The sequence below is a fragment of the Amborella trichopoda genome, chromosome 2, assembly GCF_054954075.1.
Source record: "Amborella trichopoda isolate Santa Cruz 75 chromosome 2, AtrichopodaSantaCruz75HAP2 v2.0, whole genome shotgun sequence".
Lineage (NCBI taxonomy): Eukaryota > Viridiplantae > Streptophyta > Magnoliopsida > Amborellales > Amborellaceae > Amborella > Amborella trichopoda.
In genome coordinates, this window is record NC_142337.1 from 17,670,641 (window position 1) to 17,684,595 (window position 13,955).

General features: G+C 32.5%; 1 long non-coding RNA gene across 1 annotated transcript; it reads left to right on the top strand.

Annotated features, from left to right (window-relative positions):
* Positions 1–4,093: 4,093 nt before the first annotated feature.
* Positions 4,094–7,800, top strand: LOC148783135 (uncharacterized). Its single transcript, XR_016050452.1, has 2 exons — positions 4,094–4,394; positions 6,869–7,800. It is a non-coding gene; the product is annotated as an uncharacterized LOC148783135 (long non-coding RNA).
* The last annotated feature ends 6,155 nt before the right edge of the window (positions 7,801–13,955 follow it).

Sequence of the window (13,955 nt, forward strand, 5' to 3'; positions counted from 1 at the left end):
AAGCAGGGGTGGCAATGGACCTAGATCTGACCTGACCTATGACCTAATGACCGGATCCGACCCGGGTCTGGGTATGGCTCTAAAAATTGGATCCGGTGGGTCAGGTCGAGGTCGGGGTCCATGCAGACCTGACCCGGACCCGACCTAAATACAATATTTAATATATATAATTAAATAATATATAAAAAATATAACTCTATGTTTTATTTAAATGATACATGTATATATTTAACAAAATATTCAAATATATTTAAGTATATATATTTCTGGAATGTTTAGTCAGCTCCAATCGTATCAGGTTGGGTTCGGGTCCAATCGGGTTTGGTCAAGTCTGGGCTCGCGTATGATAACTTCAGGTCCGATCAGACTCGGGTTCGGACCGAGACCTGATATGCCCCTTTGCCACCCCTAAATCCAAGGTCGGCTGGTTTTAGTGGAGTACTTGGGAATTCTAGTTTAGCTGTAATTTGTTTGTTATGCAGGCCTGTGTGGTACTGCTACAACAGACCTAGCGCAACTTCAAGCTCTTTTACAAGGTTTGCGCTTGGTTTGGCATGGACAATGTGGAGGATTTTGCTATGTTGAAGGAGATTAAGTGGTGCAATAAGGTAGTCAAGCCACCTTGGAGGCTAAGAGGATTTGGATGCAGATAATGGGGTGTTGTGAGCATTCGGAAGTTTCCTTTAGACATATTTATAGAGAGCCAAACAATGTCCCGAAAGGCTTAGCTAAGAGGGGTGCTTCATTGGAGAGCTTGCGAGTGTCAGATGTTATATTTGATTGAGCATTTGTAATTCACTTTGACGAATAAAATTAAGTAATATTGTCAAAAAAAAGAAGAAGAAGTAAGAACGATTTAACTGCAACATTAAAGGGTTAAAATTATTTTTACAAAATTATTAAAATGCTATTTGTCAAAAAAAAAAAAAAAATTTGACGTGCTAAAAAAATCCCCTCTTACCACTATAGAGTATTTTTAAGTTCATTTCATGAATGCACCTTGTCAAAAACATTGTTCAATAATTTCCAAAAATATTAACCCTATTCAACAAAAAACCAGGGGTATATATTTTTAGTTTGGCCCCATTTAAGTGCCTTGAGCCAAATAGAATACATTCTCAATGGTAGGAACTTGATTTCATTGCAAAATAATAATTTAGTACAACCCTGAATAATAAGCGGTATTTTTGTTATTTTGTCAGTTCCATGATACTAACTCTGAAGAATAGGGGTATTATCATAATTTGGCTGTGCAAATGTCTTTATTTTTTCAAGGTTTCAAACCCTGAATACGGGTAATTTGGAAATTTATAAACAAATTCTTTGAGGAGATATTAAGTTTAAAAAATAAAAGTAAGACACATCTCAAAAACCTGTAAAGGTTTAGCACTAGAAAAACTTCAAATTGACATTCTCAACCTCAAGATGAATGGATAAGAGAAAAAAGAGATCGCATATCCTAAAATAGTGTATCTTGTTGTGCATTATCTAGGCCATCCATTTTTAAGATTTTCAAGTAGTTTATAGGACTACTCGATCTACACCATTTTTTAAACTTTAAATTTCGTAATCAGGGGTGGAAATAGATTTTCAAGTAATCGCATGGGTTTCTATCATCTGAACTGCTTGTTCGAGCAAAGTTTGGACATGCGCCTTACTTTGATTGTTTCGGATTGACGCTATATATAAACTATGCAGTAAACCGTGCAGTGATAAATATGATTTATGATCCGTTTAATAATTTTGGAAGATAATTTATACCTTTTACAAGTGGTTGGACTTTTAAGTTGCATTTTCCCTTTCCTTTGACAAGGCAAAGAGGTATTTATTAAGGACCCGGTTTCTATGCGGCCAAGCCCGCATATGTAGAAATGCGGATCTCTTAATAAATTTATTTTTGACATAGATTTTAACACTTAATTTTTATAATCTTTAACATAGAGATCATGAATATGAAAAAATAAATAAATTTTAAAAATTAAAAATAATAATTTAAAATAAATAAATTTTAAAAATTAAAAATAATAATTTTAATAAGAAAACATTTGGAATATTGGTTTCTATTATTTTTAGATGGAAGACCTACTTGAGATGGATGCATGACTTTTTTCTAGACCGCATGTAGAAATGCTGGTCCAACCCGCATGAAACAATTTTCCATTTATTAAAACAATTTAAAACGTGTGCTCTTGCAGGAGCATACCGTACAAAAATTCCCTCAGGCAACATAGCTACTTGGAATGATTTTTAATCCAAATGTTTGGAACCCATCTAAGTATCACCAGATGATTATTTTTGAAAACCAAGGCTTTTATTCTGAGTTCTTAAACATCTAGATCTTTCTCTTCAAACATTAAACGGTTCTTGTTCAAGATGTCATTATTATTTAGTCACATAGAGGGTGACAGTTAAAAATAATAATTCCCAGTCACTGGGTTAGCAAATAGAAGTATGCTCTTGTGGGATCATGATATCTTCTCATAACCATTTAACTAAAGATGTCTGTTGAGAGCTGGTTCCGTGGCGGTCCACGAGTGAAAAGACTGAGAGAATCTTAGCCTAACCTAACTTATGGATACAAAAGGTTGTGAGACATGCAAGCGTGTCCCCAAGGAAAAGTGGGGAGCAACTTCTGGACTTGGGGAAGTCTTGCTTATCATGAGTAGGACGAGCACCTAACTTTATCATATAACATCAAATTTCTTTCTTCTTGAAACGAAAGTTTTTGAAGTAGGTGAACAACTCTCTCTCTCTCTATAGTTCAACAACACTTTGGAAGCAGGTGAAGATTTCTTTTTCCGTTTTTCAACCATTTGAAGATTTGCTTTCTAGTTTTTCAACCATTTGTTTTTCAACCTTTTGAACATTAAATCTTTGATCGGAATATTCTAATTACATCGTCACTCTAACATTAATGTTTCTACCTATAAAATTGATGCTAGAGGCAGAAAAGTCGTTTCTTTTTTTTTTGTTTATTTGTTCTTTTTGTTATAGGTAGAAACAGTTTTTTGTCAAAAAAACGTTTCTACACGTAACAAAAAAATAAAAAAATAAAAAAATAAAAAAAATAAAAAAAATAAAAAAAAAAAAAAAACAAACATTGTGGTATTGTCTAGCCTACTAAAAAATCATGGGGAACAATATATAGAAACATGGCTCGATCAAAGTACTCGGGCATTGGAAGAGGCGAGTTACTCAGTGAGTCAAACTAACTCGTTCGAGTTTATATTAAGTAAAACAAATACAAATAAAGATTAAAATAATTATTATATATAATATCCCCCCTTTTTTTAACATGTTGAGTAGTACCTAGGCAATTGAGGTGTTGTCATTATACTAGATGGGATGATCTTTTCTTCTTTTTACTATATAGGACGATCTTTCTATGATCGTGCTGGACGCATTTTTTCCTGTTTGTAAATCATATAGGTTGTACAATGTAACCATCTGTGTATACATATATGGTATTTTAGCCACGGATTTAAAACAAAAAAACACATAACTTTCTCACATGGTATTAGAGCTTTCAACCTAAAAATATATCGGTCTTAATAGAAAAGCACTTGTTAAAATTGCTATCTTTTGAAGACCACTATGCAAAATAGCTTATTGAAACTACCCTTTAAAAAGCCACTATAAAACCATCTTTCAAACAAAAAACCACTGGAAAAACCATTATGTAAACCACTTATTGAAACTACCCTTCAGAAAGCCACTCTGCAAAACCATTTTCAATCCAAAAGCCATTGGAAAACCACTAACTCTTTTTGTGAACCGCCAAAAAAAAATAAAATTAAAACATCCCAAAAACCGCCTACACTTGGAAAAATACCAAATCTGCAAACACCCACCAAAACCACCATCTGAAACTAGATTCCGATACATATATGATTTCGACACTTTTCTTACAGATCCATTATGTTTTCTTTCAGCATTCTCTTTGACCCTGTGTTTGGCTTATCTGATGGTTTGCTGAAGTTCCTTTAGATCTGAAGTGATCTCCACCGTCAACTAACACAGGCAGATCTGTTCTGACATCTTTTTCTTCTAGCCTAAATCCTTTTTTGTTAGCCTTCTCTCTCAATTTTTTTTTGCTCCTTTTTGTCTGGAGTCTTCTTTTTCAATCTCTCTCTCTCCTCTTGTTCCTTTTTTACTTCTTTTTATTTGCTCGCTCCCTCCCTCTTTCCTCTTGTTTCATTTGGGTCCTCCATCTTTTTACTACATGTTTTGAAATTCTTAAGAGACGTGAGCCACTTGAAAAACCTGGCAAAATTTGTTGGTTAACCTGAGCAAATTTGTAAACCTTGAGTTGTGACGGACCATCATTTTGAGAGGGGGGTGCGCATAACATCAAGTTGTGACGGATCACATTCTTTGCACTATAGTTTTGGGTGGTGAGGACAATTCCAGATCATTCTGCCATAATTCTTTAAACTCAAACAGTTAGTATAACACCACAGACTGTTGGTGCTGCTTCCTTATTAGTCACTCTTACAATGGAATAACTTCAGTGGTTCCTCTCTTGATTGTCCAATGAATCTGCATCTCTGCTTTTTCAGATAAAAATGTTTGAGCTTCATGTCATAAAATGGCCAATGAGTCTATTCTTGTTGATTGCAAACCCTATTTGGACACTATTTGTATTGTTGAATCATTATGAAAGTTTCTAAGGTGGGCTCAATTAGTACATCCTCTTATCTTTCTGGTAAATTGAATGTTTTTGGTATTTATCATGTTCAATCCATTGCTTTAAATTTGCTTTATGGAGGTCAGATTATCCATTCCAATGGTAATGTTATTTTCACTCCTTTTGGATGCCATGTGTAGGATCAGCAATTAGAAAAACTGATTGGGACTGGGCAAAAAGTTGGTGACCTCTACTTTCTGAACCATCTTCATTTGAAAACTCCTACTGAAACTTATGCCTATGTTGCAATAGTTGATAAATGATCTTCGTGGCATCAACGTTTGGGTCATATTTCTCCTTCTCAGTTAGAATTTTTGTTTTCTCAGCGTTATTGAGTCTATTTCTTATAAAAGCCGCTCTACTATTAAAATTATGAGTTGTGCAAACTTTAAAAAATGCATGCATTACCATTCAACTTCAGCAATTCAATTTCTTCTTTTATGTTTGATCTAGTGCATACTGATGTCTGAGGACTAGTTCCTCTTGCATCAAAGAGGGGGTCACGATATTATGTCGTTTTCATTGATGATCACACTGGATATACTTGGGTTTTCATTATTAATAAACTCCAATAAACTATATTACACCTTTGTATGATTTTATTCATAATATTAAAACTCAATTTTCTACAAAAATCAAAGCCTTACGAATAGATTATGATGGGGAGTATATTAGTAGGATGTTTTAAAAATTTCTTTCTGACAAAAATATTCAACATAAAAAATCTTGTCCATATACTCTTTAACAAAATAGCATTATTGAACATAAAAATTACTACATTTTAGAAACTGCACAAGCTTTTCTCTTGTCAACCTCAATTCCAAAGGAATTTTGAGCAGAACCTGTTCACAGAACTATTTATTTGATTAGTAGTATGCCTTCTGCTATCTTGTCTGAGTGTTCCCCTCTTGAATGATTGTTCAATCAACCCTCATACTATTCAATTCTTCGTGTTTTTTGTTGCACATATTTATTATGTTGCCAGTATATGAATGAGAAAACTATTTGCCAAAGTAATTAAATATTGTTTCCTAAGTTATCCTAACTACCAAAAGGGTTATAGATGTTATAGCCTTGTAATTAGGGAACTTCTGGTGTCTGAGCATGTGGTATTTTTTTAGCATATTCCTTTTTATTCCCGTATACCTGTTGATTCTTCTTCCACTTCTTTTCGTGTCCCTTTCTCTAATGATATTTCTCTTGTGCCTGCAACCTCACCCATGCCTCCTATGGATGGTCCAATTGTATAGCACTCAAGTACTGCTAATGAACCATGTCATGCACCTGCACGTACTGCTCTTGTACAAACACGTGTTGTCCATCACAGTGCTAGTGTCCTTGTTTTACTTGTACATTTTGTTGATTATAAAACCTTTTTCCCTCAGCATGGAGCATTTCTTGCCTCTGTTCATTATTACTCTAAGCCATAGACTTATGAGGAAGTTGCCAAATAGCCTGAGTGGCAACATTCTAAGTAGAAGAATTGAAAGCGCTTGACAAAATGCATGTTTGGGATCATATTTCTTTTCTTAAAGATAAAACATTCATTAGCTGGGTGTCCAAAATCAAAACTAAAGGTAATGCAATTATTGAGCACTATAAGACACGACTTGTAGCTAAAAGGTTATAATCAACTATTTGAGATTGATTTTGCTGAAACTTTTACTCTTATTGCCCACATAACTACAGTTCTCAAGATGATTTTTGTAGCTACTATTAGCCGATGGCTTTTATATTAGCTTTATATAAAAAATGCATTTCCTAATGGAGATCTTGCAGAAGAAGTATATATGAAGTTAACTCCTAGGGTTTTCTAGAGTCTTGTCGACTATAATGCACACTTTATAGGCTTAAACAATTTCCTCATGGTTGGTTGAAAATTTTAATTATATTGTTGTCTCCATAGGTTTTCGACAGAGACACCATGACCTAGCCATGTTTGTCTCAGTCACACCCACAGGTCATGCAATTCTCTTACTTTATGATGATGATATGATCATTTATGGTAATGATAAGGCTACTATACATCTAATCAAGCAGAAACTTAATCAGCTTTTTGAGATGAAATATTTGAGATCTTAAAATATTTTTTGGGCCTTGAAGTTACTTATTCTCCTCGTGAGTATTTGCTCTCACAACTCAAATATGCCACATATATTGTTTCTCGTGCTTGTGTAGCAGATGATACAAAGCACGTTGCCATACCTACGGAGCTGAATGTCAAACTTCATTCTACAAATGAGGAACCTCCTTCTAGTCCTACATTTTATAAGCGGCTTGTTGGAAGCTTGGTGTACTTGACTATCTCTCGGCCAGACATTGCTACTATTCATCTTATTAGTCAATTTTTGAGTGCCCCGCATTTTGTTCACTTAGCAGCTATTTTACATATCATTCTTTATATTTGAGACACTCTTGATCATCATTTGTTGTTTTCTTTATCTTCCACTCATGAGCTTCGTGCCTATACTGACTTTGATTTTGTGGGAGCTACTACTAATCAAAAGTCTACTATAGGTTTTTGTCTTTTTCTTGGTTACTCCCTTCTTTCTTGGAGAAGCAAAAAACTCAAATGTACTGCTCAATCAACAGCTGAAGCTGAGTAATGAGCAATGCCCCAAACAATGATTGAGATTGTTTGGCTTTGTTGGTTATTAACTGACTCGGGTGTAGAGTTTTCTAAACCCACTCCCTTGTATTGTGATAACAAAAGCTCGATTTATACTGCAAAAAACCTGAAGTTCCATGAGCACACCAAGCATATTGAAGTAGATTGTCATTTTGTTCAACATGAATATTTAGCTAGGACAATCTCTCTTCCATACATCTCATCTTCTGCACAGCGTGCTAACTTCTTTATGAAGTCCCATAATGTTCCTTGTTTCTCATGTCTTGCTTCCAAACTCTCAGTGGTTCACTCCCGAACATCACGAGTTTGAAGGGGAATGTGAAATTGTGAATATTTACTTTCTTCTTTTTACTAGATTGGATGATATTTCCGTGATCATGAAAGATGTATTTTTTTCTCTTTTGTATATCACAACAGTTGTACAATGTAACCATCTCTGTAAACATATATAAGATTTCTAACAAACGACAGGTTCGATATAAAATAACACATAAATTTCTCACAAACGACAATTCTTAAGTTTGGATCCTCAACATGTTGGAAAGTACCTAGGCAAATGAAACAGTTTGCATGCTAGCCAGCAAATGAGGCAGTGTAGTGAAGGTTTTCAAACGTACCCTTGCATGCTACCCATCAAGTACTTGTATGTTTTAGAGATAAATTGAACATATTAATTTATATAACACACATACCAAAAATAACATACTTTCAATATCTTAAATCAATTCAGGAACATATAATGAGAGTTAAGTGGGGGAAGTGGATATGTGCAACTAGAGTTTTATGAGATCGCCACATATCAATGAAGTTGAAGGACACGTTTTGTAAGATAGGTTTGAGACTAGCTTTGCTTTATAGGGTAGAATATTGGGTGATCAAGAAACAACATACCCATAGCATGACTGTAGCTAAGATAACGTTGTTGAAATGCATGAGTGGTAAAATAAGAAGGGATAGAATTCGAAATAAATATATTCAGAAAAACGTAGGGTTGTCTCCAATAAGTGATAAGATCAATGGAGTAGACTTAGGTGGGCTTGCCATGTGCAACGCAGACCCAGTACAACCACCTATTAGGAGGTACAAGTTAGTCGAAGTGACATGCTCAAATAGGGCAAGGGATAGGCCCAAAAAAAATTGTTGGAAGTATTATGAAAAGATATGGGACTTATAACTTCAATGAGAGTATGACCCTTGATAGAGTAGAATGGCTTATCAGAACTCTTGTAGCTGACCCCAAATAGCTGGGAAAAGGCTATGATGATGATAACATACATAAGTATTTGTATAACAAAACTGGCCTCACCCATAAGCGAGGCGAAGTGGACTCGGCTGAGTTCCTGAACACCAATGCGGTAAAGAAGAGGAATGCAAACTAGGATACCATACACCAATGATGCACAATATATCGTGCAACATGGTCACATGTACTGGCTAGGTGTTCCACTTGATCACCAACATTCAGCTGCGCAACCAATAGTTTAAGGGAAAAACTGTGAGATATGATTTTAATGTATTAGCACAAATTGAAAGCATTTAGAAAACCTGAAATGTAAGTCTTATCAAGAAAAAATCATAAGGCCTATGGTTTACCTGTTGTTTATTTTAGCGAATAGAATATGTATCGTGCCATGTTCATTTGTAAATGGAATAAAATATTTTTTGTAAGTCAGAAATTAAATTTTCTTTTTATAAAAAGTTCTCGCAATAGGTTTTAGGACTCATTTGGCTCCATGAGTTAACAAACCCAGGTTTTGAATCAAAACGTTATTATGTCGATCCTTGACTCTATTAAGACCTGGTTACTCAGACATGACTTGTTTGGATGGCTTTGAATGATACCTCGGTTATGCAAATCTCATTTTTGGATCATCTTTTTGTATAACCTCGTTTGCTGTTAGGGGTCATTTGGTATATGTGAAAATTTGATTAAGAAAATATTTACACGAGAAATATTTACATATGCAAGAAGTTTATAGGAAAAGATTACTTAAGCATGCTTTTTCCATGTTTTGAGATAGTTTCTCTCTCTAAAAATGAAAATTTGATATTACTTCTCTCTCTAAAAATTTTGAGATAGTTTCTCTCTCTAAAAATATGAAATTTGAAATAGTTAACAATTTCTTTCCAAAAACTTTGAAATAATTTCTCTCTCTAAAACTTTTCAAAAAATTGCTCTCTTTAAAATTTGATATAGTTTCTCTCACTAAATTTTAAGATACTTTCTCAATCTAAAACTTAAAATTTGGGATAGTTCTACTCTCTAAAAATTTGGATATAATTTCTCTCTTTAAAAGTTTTAAGATAATTGCTTTTTAAGTTTTAAGATAATTGCTTTCTCTAAAATTTGACACAATTTCTCTCTTTAAGATACTTCCCCTCTCTAAAACTTGAAATTTGATACATTTGAGATAGTTTCTCTCTCTAAAAAATTTCAGATTGTTTTTCTCTCTAAATTTTGATATAGTTTCTCTCTCTAAAGTAGTTTTTTTTGTAAAATTTTAAGATACTTTCTCTATCCAAAACTTAAAGTTTGATATATTTTCTCTCTAAAAATTTTGAGATAGTTTCTCTCTCTAAAAGGTTTTAGGAAATTTCTCTATCTAAATTTTGAGATACTCTATTTCTCTCTTAAAAACTAAAAATTTAAGATGATTTCTCTCTAAGAAGTTTTAGGTGGTTTCTCTCTATAAAATTTGATATAGTTTTTCTCTCTACTTTCTCTCTCTAAAACTTGAAAATTGAGATAGTTTCTCTACAAATTTTGAGATAGTTTCGTATCTAACATTTTTAATATAGTTTATCTCTAAAAACGTTTACATTATTTATCTCTATAAGTTTAAGATACTTTTTCTCTCTAAAATTTAAAATTTTGAGATAGTCTCTCTCTAAAAAATTTCAATAGTTTCCCTCTAAAATTTGATATAATTTCTCTCCCTAAAATTTTAAGGTATTTTCTCTCTCCAAAACTTAAAATTTGAAATAGTTTCTATTTTTAATTTGTGGAGATGTTTTGGTAGACATAATTGTATTTCATAAAGTGGGCGGCTCTGGTGCGTGAAAATAGGATTATAATGAGTTATATTATATTGTATTCTCTCTCTCATACTTATTCACACTTAAAAGGAACTTTTGTAAAGAATCACCAGAATTACAATAGAGGGCAACATTCAAAACATGGAGGAAATTTTAAGTTGAGAAGATGCCCACATTTGGAAAAGGAAAATAGTCTAATCTGGAGAATCCAACTTCTCCATCCATTATAGTTGTTGGAGTAGTTGGTACCATGGGGCCTCACATGCCAACCAATCATAAACATTTGCAGTAATAGAAGTTTGGTTATTGCATTATTTTGTTTCCTTTTTTTTTTGTGGGGAAGACATGCCTTGCCTATTTTTTTAGTGGGGAAGACATGCCTTGCCTTTTCTTGCCTTGCCTAGCCTATTTTTTTAATTAGTTTTCTTGAAAATATTAGCGGGGTAGTGTTACTCGGATTAGAAACCATAATGTGATAACTAGAGTGTGGGGGTGCCACTACCACGACCCTAACCCCTCTCCTAGCTACATTTACAAATGTTTTCCCAGGTCTACTCAGACTCACCTGAATTACTTGGATTGCCAAATGCCTGATTTTTGTGAAGGAGCTGTGTTTCTAATCATTGATATAGATTCTTAATCACTAGCTGTAATTAATGTGAAATTCACGAGTTTGCGCTTTAAGTATTAATAGGATAACTTCCTGGAAAATCACTCTCGATTAAGTCTAAACATGCTATCAATATCAAGTGGCATATACACAAAAAAAGCCAAAAAGAAAAGAAGGAAAAGGAAAAGAAAGAAAGTTTATGCAATGTAAATAAGAATTTCTTGAAAGCTAGTGGTGGACAAATTCTACCATTGCGTTTTGTTTGACTTTAGAAAATAAGATTGTTTATCCATCGGATTCTCCCCATGTCTTGGCAATTTAATTTGTCTCCTGAACACTGTATATTCTTGACTAAATACTCCATTTGAATAGTTTCCTGGGGTTAGAGCACAGTTTTTTAGTTAATAAAGTAAATATGTGATGCTTGGCAATGCACTTCCTTTTCTTTTAACTTGCTAAGATTCCCTGACAATATTCCCAACATCATATGTGACATTCACATTCTAAAATAACATATACCGCCTCATATGACCGTAAATTTATATTTAACTATGTGATCCGTTAATGATTAAAAAAAGGATAATAGTTTGATAGAGCTGCAGCCTTATCAAAGTAAGTAAAGCCTCACCTCACAAGTCATCGTAAATTACTTTTCAAGTATTGAAAAACCTTTACATCAATCATCTCAGCATGACATTATGGTTGTGAAAAGAAATTATAAAAATAGTGTATATTATAACAAACTATTTGGACCATCTATTTCACCCTAAAACAAAGTGTTTATAGAACCACAAGATTTGTACCATTTTTTTAGTTTCAAATCTTATTATCGATGTTGGAAATTGATTTTAGATCTATCATGGACATTTCCATTACATAAAGTACTTTGTGGACGAGGATTTGAGTTGAGCTTTTATTTTGTTTTCATAAAACCAACGCCTTCTAGAAACTGCATCATTAAAAATAGAAAAGAGAAACGATTTTGATCTGTTGCATATATGGGAAGTGATTTCAAGATATATATATATATGGAAAACACTTTTGAGCGCCGATAGGCGAAAATGAACAGTAATTTTACCTACTCTTATCACTATCAAAACTTCATCTCACTGTCACAGTTGTTCGGTAGTGTTTTAATTTTCATTTTTTTTCTACAAATTGAAATTACTTGAAATTTGGAGCGTGTGTACATTTTAGTGAGGCGCACCTAATAAAAATATGAAAAAAATAATTCTCAAAATATAAATTGAGCCAAATACCCCCCAAAACATTCGAGGGTATTTTGATCAATTTATATTTTGTGAATTAAGTTTTTCATATTTTTATTAGGTGCGCGTCACTAAGATGTATACATGTTTCAAATTTTAGATCACTCTGATTAGTAAAAAAAAAAGAAAAATGAAACACTATCGGACAACTGTGACCGTGCGATGAAGTTTGGATGGTGATGAGGGTAGGTGAAATCACTGTTCATTTTTGCCTATAGCCATTTTGTAGTATCTTCATATATATATATATATATATATATATATATATATATATATATATATATATATCCCTCCCACACCCATGTGAGTAGGACCCCAAATGATCGCCATTAAATTTTGACACAGATCTCTAGACAAATTATCAATAACCTCAGTCACCCAAGTCTCACACCCATATGATAACTTTTTTAGATATTTGTGTCAAAATTTAATGGTGATCCTTTGGGGTCCTACTCACTTGGGTGTGGGAGGGTGTCATAGTGTCATTATTCATAATATATATATATGATCCTGTAGGACCCTCTCCTACCCATGTGTGTAGGACCCCAAAGGATCACCATTAAAGTTGGCATACATCTCTAAAAAAATTATCACATGGGTGTGGGACTTGACTTTTCAAGATATCCATGCCAACTTTAATGGTGATCCTTTGGGATCCTATACACATAGGGGGGGAGGGTCCTATAGAATCATTTCTCATTTCTCATATATATATATATATATATATATATATATATATATATATATATATATATATATATATATATATATATATATATATATATTCATATATGAATATATATATATATATTCATATATATATATATATTCATATATGAATATATATATATATATTCATATATATATATATATATATATATATATATATATATATATATATATATATATATATATATATATATATGTATATATATATATACACACACATATATATATGTATATATATATATACACACACACACATATATATATATATATATATATATATATATATATATATATATATATATATATATATATATATATAAAATTCTTCCCAACACCTATAAGAGAAAATTAATAGTGATTTCGCCTACCCTCAATACCGTCAAAATTTCATCGCGTGGTCACGATTATCCATTAGTGTTTTATTTTCATTTTTTTTTTACAAATTGGAATAACCTGAAATTTAAAGAATATGTACATCTTACTAAGATACATCTAATAAAAATATATAAAAAAAATATATCCATGAAAAACAATTGACCAAAATACCCCTGAAATGTTTCGAGGGTATTTTGGTCAATTATTTTCATATAAAATTGTTTTTTTTATATTTTTTGAAGATTATCCTATTTTTAATGAATACACGTTTCAAATTTCAAGTCATTATGATTTTTAGAAAAAAAATGAAAAAATAAAACACTACCAGACAATCATGACCGCACGATGAACTTTGAACGATGATAGGGGTAGGCGAAATCACTATTCATTTTCACCTATAAACGTTGCGTAGTATTTTATTTTGTATATATATATATATATATATATATATATATATATATATATATATATATATATAGATATATATCTTATAAATTTATAAGCCAAAGGATATTCTACTCACTCAGGAGTATACTATCAATTTACTCTCTCGGATAAAATCTCATTTAGGATCAGTTTCATAACCCAAATTTTGAGATATAACCTCTATAACATAGATTA